This window comes from Lagopus leucura, unplaced genomic scaffold, assembly GCF_019238085.1.
Source record: "Lagopus leucura isolate 7727_CA_CO unplaced genomic scaffold, USGS_WTPT01 Super-Scaffold_739, whole genome shotgun sequence".
Lineage (NCBI taxonomy): Eukaryota > Metazoa > Chordata > Aves > Galliformes > Phasianidae > Lagopus > Lagopus leucura.
The window spans coordinates 6,754,835-6,772,307 of NW_024962255.1; positions in this window are offsets into that span (position 1 = coordinate 6,754,835).

Genomic DNA, 17,473 nt, shown 5'->3' on the forward strand with positions numbered 1-17,473 from the left:
AAATATTTCCTTGCATTTTTGTTGCATCTGATTACTCTCAAGTTTATTGTTTCAGTTGCATTACCTTGGCTCATTCCAGAAAGATAGACCTGACTTCAACTTCTGTTAAGAAGTTCTGAAAACACCAGTGCTGGAGCAGCAGGGGAAAGGAGATAAGGTATTATTTTAGTGAGAAATGGGAGACAAAGAGCAGCTTAAAAACAAAAAACAAAAAACAAAAAACAAGCTTCCAAGAATACAGACTGTATCCCAGACCCTTTCAGAATGCTTTCACTTTTCTATATGTCTAAGCTTCTATTCAGCTGCCCTTGGTCTTGTAAATTTTACGTTAGGAGGAATAATGTAAATAATCTTTTCTTTCCTGGAGATTGCTGGGGGAGAAAAGGTAACTGATTACAAATCTTTCAGCAATCATTTCCCATCCTCTTGGCTTCCTGAATTTGAATCTGCGTCATCAAGAAGGTATATGTCCAGGATTCATCAAGCTGATAATTCATCATTTTCTCTTACACAACAAACTCACAACACATCTTGGCAGGAATTCCATTGAGCCTTTAGAGGGCAGGAAAGCTGCTGTGCTTCCCTCCATGCTCTGCTCTGACACCCCAATGACTGCCCGTGCAGCTCTGGGAGCCCTTCAGCTCTAGCATAAGTTCTTAGGCCTGGCTCACAGGGCACCGTCCCTAAATGCAGCACTGTCCTGTTTCGAATCAGGCATTCCCCCTAGATTTTTTCCACAGCTTAGTTCCCCTGATGATTGAATTACTAGGCAAGTGCTCTAACTTTCATGTAAAAATAGAGCAGCACAAGAAACCTGGGATGATTTTTCCACTCTATAACTTCAGACTCCAAGTTTCCTAATTCAACATTATTTGATACAGCTGTTACATGCCTGAGGAAGACTCTCACACTGCAGTTGCTCAAGAATTACACCAATACAATATATTGTATTGGAAATACACCAATACAAATACCATCATTTTGACAGTCACAGAGAGGCCCATATCTAAATCTTCATCTACAATTTAGGTATCACTTATTAGGTTACTGCTTCTCCCTTTCCCACTGCTAACATTGCCACTAACATTCAATTTGCACAGACTAGCACACAAAAAGCCTCTATCTCTGAAGTTGTTCATTGTTTTTTCTCCACTTGAACCCAGAGCAAAATCTTCTTCACTGCCAGGGCAACAATTAAAACAAATAAACAAGAAAACCCCACAAGCTTCATGACATCCAAAAACAGTCCTAGGAACAGGAAGATGATACAGTGACTTCAAAGACCTGATCCTTTTAACTTTTGCTACGCTACCTGTTCAAACATTCCCATTACAAGGTGAGCCAGGAGAATGTCTCATAGATTGGCATACAGACAGATACACACTTTCATTTATGTTCAAGGTTACTTTTACAAAAGCATTACATTTTCTTCTTTTGTAACAAAGCTGTCAGAGTACTTCAGGTACTTCATCTGCAAATTATGAGTTACAACTCAATTGCCAATATTGGAAATGACAATCTTTACTTAAGAACGTAACCATCCCTTTCTTACACTGAGAGAATATTACAAATGAGCCATAACAGAAAACGCTTAGCAAGCCAAGTACTGCACTACACACAATTTGGGAGCTTGTTTTCCTCCCTGAGGATCATAAATTAGTGACAACCTGTAGTGCTCCAGTTTAACCTGAAGATTTGTATTTATTTAGAGTGAACGTCAATTTCCTTGTACTTCACTTGCTAACCTCTCCTATTATTACTCACAATGTATCTCCAAATCTCCACACACACACACACACACACACAAGACCTAATACAGTATAAGCAGATAGCATGCTAGCATCTAGTTCTTCAGCCATACCTGTCTGCCTCAGAATCAGCTAATAGGGGAGGCACTTGAAAAACACCAGCTCCAGTTTGCCCACAGAGAACATGACACAGAGCTCAAAAACAGGTCACCTTTTCAGCAGCCTCTACTCCCCACAGAAAGCTGCCCAAGTATATTTTTTGAACGTAAGCACAAGTAAAGCATTTGGTAAAGCAAAGCAAAAGGTGGTTTATGGCACCACAGTTACTGCCATACATACAGCACTTTCCCTCACTATAGCAGTGCTAGAAATAGCAGCAATTTGCAGCACGCTTACCGCTCTACAGTTGTACTACTGCTGGGGACAATTCCTGTGAGGGAAAGAATAGCTAGCAAGTAAGAGGAGAGGGACTGCACCTACTTAGCATACCACAAATTGGAAATTAATGTGGGTCTTCACAGTAATGAACCAAAACCAAAGCTCTGAATTCTTCTTGAGACCATCTAGACTCCCTTCTTACAGACTGACAAATCAACAGAGCAGCAGCCTTTAGCATTAGCTTTTTCCCCTCTACTACTACTAAAGTAGATCTTACCCCCTTAAGAAGTTAGTCCTCAGACACGTAGGTACTCTTGATAATGCTTCATAGACTTTTACTCAAACAGTTCCACAGGCCAATACTCATTCCTTCACAGCCACCTTCTAGCAGTAGTTCTCAGTGAGGAGCTTTACTGACCCTTTTCCTTCACCTGACAGCTGCTGTTTGCTACCTCATGTTTTAGCCAAAAAGGACCAGATCAATTTGTATCAGTTAATTCATAATTAACTAAAAGTGGGAGATCTATTGCATCTGTTGCAGTAATACTACACTCTTCTCAATGTAATTTCAAGTTATGCTTATAGCCCATCATGCAGTATGATAGAAGACATCTTGAAGAGTGAACTAAGACACCCAATATATTGTCCTAGATCCTATTGCAGACCTACTCAAGAATAAGGAAAGAAAATCATTTGTCTAAACTCAACCAGCTGTAATTAATTTTAGTGGATTAGAAGGATCAGAATCAGCACACCACGTTTCTCCTCTCGTCTGTTTTACAAATTACTTCACCTGTTTAGTCTGACTGGGAAGCAATGTTTTTATTACCCCTCTTAATATGATGTTTCAATTAATTACTTAAAACATTGTTAATTCAAGTTTGGTCCTTTACCTGCATTTACTTTGAGTGTTGTTAAAGGCTTTAAAATTAATGCCTTAGTGATATTCTTAGAGAACCAATTTCTGCACAGAGATGGCTGGCTAACACAAGCTCCTGGAAAAGTTGGAGATGGGTCTAGCAGCTTCTCAGGAGATGACAGAGGAGGTGGGAGAGTATAATTATGAATTCTGGTGCCACTGCTGAAACAGCATATGGCAAAAGCTGTAGGAAAGTCTGCAAAGGAAAAAGAATACATACCTTCCAGTACTAACAGTTGTCCACCACAGATCAGAAAAATGTATCTGAAATCCTTGCTGTATCTCATGGACTGCTCAAAACAGCACATACTGCTAAGAGTAGAGCTCATGTATGGCTGCAGTGTAAACTTCTACATAATTTTTGCTAGGCAGTAAAGATGTAGGTGGAATGACTTTCGGCTGTTTTAGAAAGTTAGAGTCATACAACCTGCATTATTTCGAGTAAAACTTCCCAAATCCAACAACACCCCCACGATACAGCTCTTCTGGTAATTGATAGGTCAGTTAAAAGCTCCTGATAATTATCCATGAGAACCCAAAAATGAAACAATTTTTTGCAGTAGCAAACCATTCAGTGGCTCCCAGCTTTTAAATTCCATTGCAGTTACATTGTTTTGACATGTGTCAAGTGACACATCAGCTCAAGAAAATGTACATTTAAAGTAGAAAAGTACCTCTTCATTCATCCTACTTCATTTCTGTATCTATGAGGAAAAGAAAATCTTTATCTTTAATGGTATCTCTTACCAGTCACATTACAACAAACAGTGGGATCTAGTGTCCTTTTCACTCTTCCAACTGAAATAACCCTTAGCCTTGAATCAGAAGACAGATTCAGTCAAAAGCACAAAACTGTTTGTTATAAGACATTATGCCACTAATCAGCACCTATACTATTACAATACTTTTTTTCCTGCAAAAGAAGTTTTGCAAAGAAATCAGCAGATAAATAGATAACATTAGTATGTGGGTGTATGATAAAGTGTCCAATAAAAAAAAAAACTAGAAGGATGGAAAGGCAAATCAATGAATAACATTTAATATCTGCTTATTGTAATGCTCTGTTTCCCCCTTCTCTCCCTTTCTCCCCCCACCCCCAATTAATTCCTGAAGGACAACATTTTCTTTGCTTGCATTAACTAGGTCTTCAAGAAATTCCTGTGCCTTGTTTCTGGTCATCCAGCTGCGACCAAAATACATAGGACTCTAATTCTGGATAAAAACATCTTTACCACCCATAGTATTTGTAAACCTGATTTACAGCCAATTAAAACACAGGCTCAGTTGAATGGGCACCTGTAGTCCCAGTTCTACTATGGTTTCTCTGCTTCTGTTAATGCATCTTTAAAATATACATCTACCAGGGACAAATCTTAAGCAAACACTTGATTGAGCCTGAAAACAAATGAGTTGCAATGGCAAGCCCATAGATTGTTCCAGAAGGACACCAGTATATGACTCAAGGTGAGAATTTTTTTTTCAGCTTTTTTTTTTTTTTTTTTTTTTTGCAGTCATTCACAAACCGAAACATGTGAAGCAGACTACAATAGGCCATATATTTAGGGTCACTACCTAGGTGATATTTGCCATATGTTTAGTAAGTACATGAGAAAAAGAATGGGTCTGAGCAATAGTCAAAGCTAAACGACTGGAAAACTGCTGTGATATTTAAAACCACCTTGCTGAGAATAAGATACCTAAGCTGCTAAGTTTCTTCCCCACACAATGAAAATCAGTAAGTGGGTAAATCATCCATTTAAATTAAGGACAAGTCCAAATGACTCCTTAGAAGTAGAATTCATTTCCTGATTTCTGTATCAGTAAATACTTCCAATGGCACATTAATTGAATCCTAGAAATTATTTAAAATTTAAAGTTTGACAATTTTCAAGGAATGTCACTAAAATAGTACAAAACATTACAGCTTCTTTCCATCACATAAGGGATTTACTGAAACAGCATTTCCATACAGTTTTTCAAGTCCTTCCAAAACAGCCTTGTTTACATCTTCTGCTTCCAATTTTAAGCAAATCAAAGCAACTATTTATTTGTAACAAGTTATATCAGTTTTGTTGAGAACGAATCACAAAAGAACAGAAACGTTAATGCTTTAGGACAGAGATAACAAAGGAATTCAGGTCTCCATAGTCAATTAAAATTCAGTATGAGTTAGATGCATAAGATTTCTTCTGCATATCCCAGCATTGTTTTTTAGTACCACCTAATCTCAGTGTTGACTTCAGACAGTTGAGGAAAATGTACAGAACTTGCCTGACAACATTATCTGTATATTAACACACACGGGCTCAGCAGGGTTTGTTAAAGCTGAACACGTCACAGACAACGCTCAAATGTTCTGCTCTATTAGATTAGTTGGCAGGCAGTATATTTCTTTTACTTCCACCAAGAAAAGCATCAGGAAGTGAGCACATCAGAAGAAAATAAGAGAATGTAAGGGATTCAGCCACAAAAGCAAAATCCTCAATAAACTTGGGCGCAACGTACAGATCTGAATCACTTCTTTAAGAGCCTCTGCTTTCCACAACTCATTAGAGATGAGTACCAGAGGCCTGATAAAACCTTGAAAGGAGCAACACTAGTGAGATGAAAGAGGGAAACCACCATAACTGTTCCAGTCAACTCCAGAATCCAAAAATAACCCACAGGTACCAGAGGGACAGGAGCATACAATAAGCTGGAACTGATGACAAGCTGTTAGATAACAGCTACACAAATCCGTACAGCACACAAAAAGCCAATGTATATATTTACCAGCCTACAGCCTCTATCCTTCCTACAAAACTCACATAACAGATTTTTGTAGTCTTCTAAGACAATAACCTCAGCATCAGTTTCACGTATCAACAACAAAACAGGTAAGAATACCAAATCCATTAATCTCAGGTAAGCTTTCTGCAAGGTGCTTGCTAAGCAATCTCTTGATTTTCATCTGAACTTTTTCAGCTGTTGAAAATCAGCCTAAAATGAAGCATACAAAAAACAGGTGGAAATAGCCAGGAAAAAGACTATGAAGGGCAAAAGTAAGTTTTCATCAGTGTTTTTTTGCTTTTTTCCTTTTTAATTTCAAAGGGCTTTCTGAATCAGCACATAATCAGTGAATTCCTGGCTTTCTTCAGATATATGTCATTCAATCAACACATCCAGAGATCCATTTTAAGATTCATGTAAGTTTCCCTTTTGCTAAGATCCTATGTGGTTTTCCTCTCATTTCTCTTCTGTATCAGTATTTTTATTTGCTTTTCCTTACTACCTGCAGACCAGAAAAACAGAAACCAAATGTATTGATTTTCTTTGGGAAGAAGATGAGCGATTAAAGCCTCTGGCACTCCGAAGAAGAAAGCATTAGTGTGAAAACTTTGTCCCCCAGAAGGCTGCCTCTGTAAAAGTATCGACAAATAATCAGGTTCTGGTAACTCTTGAAACTTACTCTTCTCTGACTTTCATTGTGAATAATTTATTATTTTTTTGAGCTCCTGCTGAAATGAGGTATACACAGTGCTGGTAGAGCTAAGATGCTACAATGAACGCATGCATTTGCACTTTGCATCTTTGGATAATTCTTTATCTATTTTGTAAGGCCCATACATAGAAGAAGATTGATGTAATGAATCAATCTCCACTGCTGCTTAAAATGGGCAAAAAAGGTAGAATGATTAATACTGTGTCAGTCTAAGATTCTCTTCAAATGAAAACAAACAAGAACTCTCCTTTTCCCAGCTTAGACTAGTAGGCTCTGTCCAACAGTTCTGAAAGAGGGTTACTGATCTTCATGTACAATAGAAAGAACTGTGCTTCTGGTTTTCTCTACTTTTCTTACGTACCACTGCTGATCCTTGGAAGCAGAAAAACTATTTCTGGTAAGTCCATTGCAAAAGTACGTGAAGTGTGAATAGGAATATCAATAACCATATATAGAAAAAACCTGACTCACGCAAACTGGTAATGAGAATCTTCTGGGTATAAAATACACCTCAGGAAGGGGCCTTTGCCTAGGAAACATTCTCCCTGTGGATGCTAGCCCTTAAAATAACTGGGGGAGGTGGGGGGGGATTGGGATGAAGGGGAATGGACCCTGGGTCCACCCCTTCCAGTCATGTGGGAAGCACAGGTGAATTGCTTGCACCAGTGTTTCTTGGGCGAGCCACTCCCTTTACCAGGTGCTCAATCATCAGGTCATAACATACCTACAACCAATAAAACTTCATACTTTCAGACATTTATTTCCTTACCTGGGAACCTGGCAAAATCAGGTAACTGTATGAAGGCTGACAAGAGTGGCAAACAACAGCAGCATTTGTGGAGCTCTGTCAGTCCCAAGCACTGCACCACTAAAGATCTCCTGTAGCCCCAGCTGAAATGTTGAACAATTTTAAAACTTGTCAAAGCTCCACCTGCACTCTGGCTGTGTTTTAGCAATTCATCTCTTTTGCCCTGTGTCTTCAGAGTCCAGAGATAAGACCAACTCTCTGCCAAACATGGGCTCAAATTGTTGGTTTTCCAGCAGGAAGGGAAAAAGAGAAGAAAATAGTGCAAGGGCCCAAAGGGCTCTATCAGAGCTGGGACGTGGCCTCTCTTCTCCACATTTTCTGCTAGACTCTGCTTCTGATGCAAGGTAATAGGAGCCCACATGGAAGTGTGTGCACAGAAACACAAATGTGCAGAAAGCAAAAAGGGTTAAGCCTTTATCTCTTCAATGTGATTCTCAGAATGAGAAACCTGATCAAGCCTCCCACTATAGGGCAGGAAGAATATCTGACAAAGCAGCTCCAGTACACAGTAGATTCTCCCTGTAAGATCTGTGTTTCTAATCATGCTAAGATGTCGGATAACAGAAAGTCCTCAGAGGCCTAAACTCTTTACTAAGAGGTAAACATGTTGAGATGAGATGAAAAGAATCCCGCAAGAAAACATTAGATATGGAAGACGGATTTTTATAGGACATTTGTATCATATGAATTAAAGGCAATCCATGAAGACTCTCTTATGATGCAAATAGCAGGCAGCAGAGGTACTAAACTTATTGATTGAGGATAATCCTGCCATTTGAAGCATTCTCAGTTGCTCTGAACAGGTATGCTAAGACACCAAAAATCTGTCAGCCCATCAGAAACGTGTATACACAGGCCTGGAGGCTTAGCCACTAATAGGCGTGGAGGATTTGACGCTGAAAGTCTTTTCTGGTTGGAACGTTCATCCTCTGAGAGAAGATGAGCGTTCACTGAAGCACAGCTCGTTCACAGGTGAAAAGAGTGCCTCCCCTTGCTGTTTGGCTGAGTGTTGACAGATGATTAAATGAGGGACAGCCACGGCCACTCAGTGGAAGGACATGGCAGCTGTTCTACATGTTTTAACAAACTTGCTCCTAAATTAGCCAGGATTAATGAGGGGGAGAACATGAGAGATCTACAGCCCTCCAAAAGCACCCCACTTTGCTTAGGTCCCTTCATCAGAACTGGCCCAAGTGTCAGTCTCTTGAATGACAATATAGCTGTGACCCCTCCCTGCTAATATGCGAACTTCTACTTCTGAAATGATCTGCTAAAAAGTTTCTGAAGTACATGATGCATACATTACAAAATGCAGCCCTGATAATCCCCAGGTCTAAAACATGAAAGCATAATGAAAATAAAATTTCCAAGTGCAAAAAATTCATTGTGGAAGCCAATGATCCTTTTAAGAAATGACACTGTAAAGGAATGCAAGAGAAAGAGAGACTACACTGAGATCCCCGTGACTAATTACTATCAATATCTGCATTATTTCTGTAATGGCGTCTCCTACACATGGACAGGGACCTCTTTTGCTCACTATTAATGTATTAATTCTGAAGCATACTCATGCAGTGTTTGATCACCATTGTCGTTAAAACATAAGGGATCCTGTAGCCTTGCCAACAGACCAAGCTTCTCCTTGTTAACTGTAATTGGCATGCCAGTGATAACTCTTTGCTCTCCAGGATGTCAGTGGTGCGTCTCATTATCAAACCAAGTACTGCAGCGTGGCATTTAAAAGGCAACAGCAACAAGGAGGAGTGAGAAATCTCCGTGATATTTCTAATGGAAAAACATTGGTGGTTCCTGAGGAGAAACCCATGTCACATTTTTTCAGCTTTCGCAGGTATCACTGCCAACTGCCTTGCTGCCTCTCTTGTACTTTTTTTCTTTTTTTTGCTTTAAATAAGAAATAATTCCTGTGAAGTCAGTAGAATTATTTAGCTATAAAACTTGCAAGAAGAGAGATTCTATCACGTACAACAAGAAGGCAGATAGTGCCTTGCACTTACAAAAAAATCTAAGATTAAATCTATTTTCAGACTCTGTCAAAAGAAAAGGGGAAAATTTGAGTGATTTTGCTATTGAATGAAAACATATTTCTTGTGTCTGCAGTCAGATGCTCCAGGTAACTGGCTACTACCAGGTCTGTATGTGCTGTGTATAAATGAACTGCATATTCATATAAATGGGCTATACTTTACCTCTGTGTGGCTGTACTCAGAAACTTTATTGTGGCAAACACTCACGGAGTGACAACAGAAACCAGGATGTTCTACTGGGTTAATGGATTAAGATCCTTCCTGAGCCTATATATTGGCACTCAGCTATCTTTCATTGTTCTTATACGCATTTGCAGAGGAATATATGTGAAGTGAGGTGATGGAAAAGATAAAATATTCTAAAATTTCTCCCCTTAAGCTCTGAAGAAAGAAACATGGATGTGTGTGCTATGAATTGTTCATTGTAAATGCAAGAAATCATCTGGTTCAGCCAGATTTTGGCAGGAAGTAACAAATTATGCATCAGCTCAGCACTGTTTTGGCCTCTTGAAAATTCGTCAAAGATGCCACGATGGTCTTCTGATAAAGACTGACACTAATAAGAAAGCTGGCAAAAAAATAAAAATATATTAAAAAAGATCAGTTTCTAAAACTGACCTCTAGCTTATGCCAGGCTGAGGAAACAAGCATTGTTTTTGTAACTAGTTTATTTAAACCTCCCTTTAGAACTACTCCCAACCCCACCAGCTCAGACATCCTAGTGAAGTCAAATTCCATTTCAAAAGATTAAAGCAGCTGTGGCACCAAGTGAACTACCAACATAGAATCACAGAACCATAGAATGGCTTGGGGTGGAAGAGACCCAAGGTGTTCAGTTTCATCAGCTCTTCTTCATGCACAAGCTTATTTCTACCATGCAGTACAATAAGTTAAGAAAGCTGCTATTGAGATATCTTTAAAAAGTGTTCAATTAGTGAACTAAGTAAGTGTTGGCAGCTGTTTAAAACCTGAGATCCAAACATACTGTACATTGATCTTTCCCTATAACCAATGGTAAAAAATAATGATGTTATAACAAAACTAACATACAAAATGAGTGTTCTCTGCTATTTTACAGTTTCACATACCAGTCATAAAGTCCCTGATTCAAAATGGTACAGGCTAAGTCCACTCTGGGAAGCTTCATCAGAAAGAACAAAAAACAGAAGGTAACACAAAGGGAAATGATGAAAAAAGCTATAGAAAGGTTTTCCCCTTTTTTAACCTTAATCTCTCCTGATGCCTTAAAACAACATCATATCAATGTTTGAATATGAAAGCAGGTTAGTCATACATCATCAGCTCGTTATGCTGAGTGTATAATTTTAGCTACAGGTAAAGAGCAGACTACTTAGAGCCTCAGATCCACAGTACCAGGAGATTCTGCTAAGACACGTCTTCAGGAGAGTTCTCTAATAAGAAAACAACCCTAGATAGTTCGCACTTGAGTATTTTTCCCATTTCCTGAATATAGACCACATTAGAGATATTAGTGCTGCCAAGACTCTGAAAAGTAATAGTAATTGGGTTTGACTACAAGGGCATTTACACCCACCACTGAGACAGCAGCATTACCAAGTTCAGAAAACACTGCTGACATGTATAGCAGTATTAACCTAATTATCAAGATCTTTGTTGACTTTCTTTTCTTATATAGTTTGCCTTTCTAATTAGAACTACAAATACGTAACCTAGATGAACTGCTTCCCACATATATTCACCAGATACTGAAAGGTCCCTCATGCAATTCCAGATGCAATCAGCTGGTGAATAGCAAAAGTCCTCTTTGGAGAATTGCCCTTGACTGTAAACATATATTAATTAAATCCAAAGGTACTTTTGGGAGGCATTTCATCCTCCTGAGGCAACATAACATCATGTAGCATGTGGGGATCATTACTCCCCCACTGTCACTTGGTGTGCTTAACACAACTCTGGGCAGCTACTTAAGCTTGGATCTGGTTGCATGTTGCATATCCAATTGCACCTAGGAAAAATGTGCAAGTCTTAGCTATCAAACATATCGCACCTGCCATGACCTGCTCAAAATGCAGAGCAGAAGGAAGTCTGGCCTCTTTGGAACTTGTTACCCTTACAAATGATAGGGACTAAGCGGTGTTCACTGATGCCCCCTTCTGCCACCTCCACAACAGTAGGTGGCATTTTTTACACATCATCTGACATCTTCTGCATCTCCTGGAAAAACAAAAAAACAAAAAAACAAAAAAACCAAACCAACCCCGCTTATTTTAAAATTAAAATCTGCTCAGTCTGAAGGGTAATTTGGGACTGGGGAGGGTGTTTGCCTCTACCTTTTCTTGTTTGTTTGCCATTCTTAACTGCACATATTTGCATAAAAGAAGGAAAGTTGTATCATCTTCTTCCAGAGCTTATTCCCCATCTGAATCCTGTTGATGACAGCTTAATCATTTCCACAGCAACCGAGTTCATGACATCAAGTAGGGTATAAGCAGCAGGAGCTAATAATTTCTCTAGAAACAGAGATCCTCTCCCATACACATAAATACTATGAAAAACAACAGAGAAACAGAAATACAGAAAATACCTGTCTGCCATAAAAATGTGACTGCACTAACACAGAATGGCAATCATTCCTTTATTGTTTGTCTTCTACTTCTTAACAACATAAAATTATCTTCTACTATATGCTTTGAAACAGCATTAGATGACAAACCTAGTACATCCCTGATCAGAGCCCATCAGGCAGTTTTATAAGCAGATCCTCTACCAGTCACAGGCCATGGTTTAGATGGTTGCAAAAGAACTATTCTTGGCCTGTCCGGCCTTAGCAACTTTGGCTCTGTTTGGTCTAAATCAGCAAAATAGCTAAACTCATGACCTAAAGGCCTTGCTTTCATTAATTCCAGGTGCTTTTCCTTCAATGACATCACTTAGTGTGATAAAACAAAAATCAAACTTGTGTCCTTATGAAGCAGACACATTTTATGTAACCTTTCTGAATGAGTACCTCAAAATATAACCTTGCTGTTCCTTCAGGAGACGAATAACACAGCAGATAGCAAATGGACCTGAACAGACAGCATGTATCAAAGCATCAGTGCCTAGGAAGAGCAGATTCTGCATGCAGTGCTGTGTGTATGTAGGCTGCCTCCCTGCTGCTTGTTTTGCATTGTGCAGCTCTCTGCACACATCTTTTCTACAGGTTTTGAGGAGAATACTGTAAATCCTTATTCCTGCCTAATTTCAGAAGTTTTCTATCATCCTTTGTTTTGGTCTTGCTCCAGACATACTCTTCACTGCCAGGAATAAAGATCTGTCGGTGTATGACTACCCGCAGGTAATACCAGCCTACGTGGTGATGTAGAGGCCAATATTTCCTTAAATGCCTCAATTCATGAATCTGATTATGCAGAAATCTCGATTTAAAGGCCAAATGTGTGGAGTCATCACTAACTATGCGAGCCAAAATGGCCATAGGTGGGGAGCACAACCGGAAGATTCTAAGCTGCACAGGTAGATGGAAATAGCTGTATTTTTATTATTGTTTTTTTTTTTCCAGCATTTTGGAAGAGATTGCAGATGATTGCTTAGTTCAGGGATGACCAACTGCGTGCAACTCAGAATAATTTCACCTGTTGCCATGCCAAGCTACACCATGGCTCAGGGCCACATGGGGACTTTGGTATGCCACAGTAGGCTCAGTGACAGGCGTGCTCATGCCAGTCCCAATAGATAACATCAAAGCTGTAGGCAATAAATCTGCAGAGGAAACTAATACCTGAAACAAGAAGAAACCAAGTAAAACTGCTGGCGGAACAGATTATTGATCACTCTGCCTTGCATTTGAATATTAATGCTACAGAGGGACAGAAAGCATCCCCAGTCTGTCGCCAAGTGGATAAATCCAGTGAAAGCAGAAACTGCTAAACTTAACATCTGTGGCCCTCAAGTGTGTGCTCGTGGTAATGCGTGTGAAGCACTGACACAGGCAGGTTTGTGGGAAGGGATCCGTGAAGGGCAGAGATGTAGCACTAAAAGTGCTTTGAGATATGCAGATTCCTGGAACAGCCCCAGAGCAGTAGCACATCAGTTAAAGTTCAGCCTTTCACTTACCTGCAACCAGCAGCAGAGTAACAGCCCGCCAGAATTCCAGCAGGGCTTTTGTCTTTGATCCAGTCTCTTCCATTACTGCACAAAGTCAGCCCAAGTTGTGCAAACCGGGACACAGCAGAAATCCAACTCGGTTTTTCAGCCAGGATAGTTATGGACACAGGTTTTTGGGGAAACTTTGGCTCAAAAGCCAGTGAGAAGGTTAGTACAGAAAGACTTGTGCCCATGGAGGTCAAACACTGTAATAGCATCTCCTGCCACTGGTTGGCAGTGGGAAGGCCACTGAGGGTAATACAGAAAGCTTTAGGAAAAGGTGAAAACATGAATGTCTCACTGACAAGAAGCTGCAACACTGTTAAAACTGTGGTTTTCCTATGGAATTTGTGTCTCCGAACTTGCAGCTAAAAGCTTTCCCAGGTGGTCAGCTCCCACAGGGGGGAAGGAGGAAGGCAGAAGAAGAAGAAAATATGGCTTTATACAGTTTAAAGCATCAGAAAGCAAAGCACGAGAACTTTCTTCTCTAAACCTTACTTTAAATTAGTCCACAATGATTTTGAATCTGACTCACTGATTTTGAAATGCCTTCAGCTGGTCAAAGTCCCCAGTGACATTCTGAGTGCTCAAAGAAATGTAAATTTGCCAGTTGTTATTGCTGGCTACCCACAAATTCAGGTCATTTATCAAAGAGCACTATGCATACCCACCCAGAAGTCTGCCTTCTCATCTTTCTCACAATACTTACTATGGCAAGTAATTATTCACCTATACAGTTACTCTGTTGCAAGAAGCTAAACCTCTATTCTACATATAAACATATTCCACATATATTCTACATTTATTCTACATATAAATGCACACTAAAAAAAAAAGTTTGAAATACCTCAAATTCAAGATACCTCATGTTTGAAGAGAACTACACAAAAAGCCAGGTACAAGCCTCTAATTTAAGTGGACAAAGAAATCATTCATTGAAACTCTTTCTAAAATTCAAACTTGATCATGTTTTTCACTGATCACTTTTTCTCTTGTGCTGTAAGCAGCAAAGGTTTTTCCCTGACAGCCTGCATCTTTCTGAATGGTTGCTTAATAGCCTAAAGTCGCTCAGTGCAGTTTTAGCAAAAACAAAATATCCAAATCACCCTTCCAGCAAACCCCCAAAGGACTGAAGCACACATGCTTCAGGCAAATATTGTGAACATCCTATGCAAAAACAATTACTCAGTAACCAAAAGAAAGGTGTGTTGTGCAGCACAATTTCCCAATTACTGTTACCCTTGTCATCACATTTCCTTCCAATTTACTTTCCCTGTTGCTTTTAAATTTCCAAGAATCAATTTAATTAGCCATATTGAACACCGACCCTCTGGCCTGTATAAACAGACATGGCTATAAAGCATCCTTTTAAGAAATAATCAGTGTTGCTTCTGTACCACACAGCAGATTTAGTTTACTGATACACTTCTGTGCCGAAAAACAAATTCTTTAGGTTTTAGTGCTAGAGTAAGTGGCTTGTAGCTCTTTGCTAAATAGCATGGTCTTCCTTTAGTTGAAAACAATGGATTGCCAAAAAGCCATTATTCTCTACATCCCCATACTTAATGAAAAGAAAAATATGATAATCTTCACTGACGTATTAGAAGACTTGTAATATTCCCAGTAAGCCTTGAGTGTGACAAAGCTGTGGGGCACTGTATCAAACGTATCTCAATATTAGTAAACTTCTCAGTGTTTAGGCATTTAAGATAATCTTTTTACAACTTTGCCAATCACTGAAGACTCATTAAAATTTTTTGGAAGAGCTGACATTACATCTGTGTACAAAACCATACATGCAGAACGTACAACATGCAAATCCTATGGCCTTTATGCGTACGCACTCTTGAATGCAGGAGGCACAGCGCACACAGACAGGCAGCTTCAGCAGAAGCACTTCCTGCTGACATGCAGAGAGAAGGGTTGTCTTCACAGTCATGGTCCATGGCTGCTGCCAGCTGCACAGCTCCCCCCAGCTCTGTCAGTAAGGAAGAACTAACCTTTGTGAAAGGGGCAAAGTGAGCCCAATACGCCTCATTACAAAAACAGGAGGGAACCAGATTTTTAGTGGGAACACTTCAGTAGCAAAATCAGCTGGGTACCATCTAGTGATGAAACTAAAGCATTAGAATAAGGAAGATGTGCTTATCCTCAGCCCTCCTAGAGACTGGATGGAAAAAAGAAGGCAAAATTAGTATAACCACTCACTTCTTCTGATACCTAAAAGTACCATAGGACTGCTTACTGACCTCGAAGGAGGTTGTGAGGTGTTTGTCTTTATGTGGAAGCCACTGAAGATGAGAACACTCCAAACAAATTTTCTTCACCCTTAGCTTATGAGAGAGACACTACCAACCCATTACCAGTGTGAGAATCAAAGACATGCACACCTTCTTCCTGCTATTGTTTCTCTGGATAAATAATTCAGGTGTTGCCTGGATGAACAGCTACAAGAGCTCCAGACTTCCCTGGGAAATATTATATTTGCATAATATAACTTAAATTCACATTATAAATCTATTTCATCAGCTTTTATTGTGGACCTTGGGCTAGAGCTACAGGTCTGTGAACAAGTATAGCTCTGTAGTGCTGTTAATTTGTAACAGCTGATCTGGCACAGATTTTCTTTCAGAAACAACAGGTAGTTTTCTCCCTCTCTGGAAGACATTTTCTTCAAGTGAAAAAAGCCGTGTGGATGCAAGTGAGAGCTAAAACAGGTTTTTATTATTAAATGACAGAAGCTGAAAGATTTTCTGCCTTTTACTATTTCTAGAGTCTCCCTGATGTCACCCTTCAGAGAGCACCTGCATGGAAAGATAATCTCAGGATATTCACATCTGCCAAGCCTGCCTTCTGCATGGTAGAGGAAGATGTACTGAAGTACCTGTGCATCAGCTCCTGGCTCTACCAGGGTAATGGATGAGGCCACACAGGTTTGCACATGAAGAGAAGAGCACCAATGCAGTAACCACCACCCAGCCCTCGTGGTTAGGGCAGAAACAAAGAGGCCCTGGGAACAGGAACTGTGCTGCATCTCCTGTGGAGCAGGAATAAACCACTGTATTGCTGCTCATGGCAATTTCTATTCTACTCTCCTATTCTATTCTACTCTTCTATACTTATAAGGGAAAAGGGCCTGACCAAAGCCCTTCCATTTTGTCTGAGAAGGAGTTCGGGAGCTGTCTTTTCTACAAGCTATGAAAAGTTAAGGGTGTACTTGAAAGCTTCTTGTGAGGCTCGCCCACCCTGCGATCATGGGGCTGGAGTGGAAGTGGCTGCGTGGGGATGACAGTGTAGAGACAGAACCAGAATGAAATTAATGCAAACTGAGTATCACACTGGGCACTCTGGTCCTGACGGGACAGATAGCAGTAGCGCAACAGTGCTCACAAATTTCTCTTTTAATTACATTCCTCCCTAGGGAAGAGAAGGCAAGGACTGTTGCACCTCTGTGGGACTCTGAGTTTTTTGTCTCATTCTCTTCTCGATTGGGTGCCCCTGGGCTGTCCACTGTTCTGTCAAAGGCCAGTCCTGCAGGGTGCTGCTTCCTCAGAGCCCTTTGGACACTCAGTCTGGAAATGAGCCCAGCACAGTAGCTGCAAAAGCAGGCTATTTGTTATGGGAAACAAAATGAACTTCATATCATGCAAATCCTACAATGCTTCAGATAGTATGTTATAGGCAGAGCTACTTCCAAATGAGGCTATTTCTCAATGCCTCTCCCTTGGAGAGCTGTTACTTACAAAATCCTTGTATCACATTTCCCCATGGCTGTGTCTGCTGCATCACTGGTTTCAAAAACAGAAATTCTGTATCAAAATGCCAGAGAAAACAGAAAATCATATTGTCACTATTCTCCCCCTGCGGTTCTCACAGAGATGTGGAACTATCTTTAAGAAGATGTCAGCTGACTTTCCAACCCCATCCTGCAATTTGGACTTGTATGAAATGCTTACAACAGCATCAGAT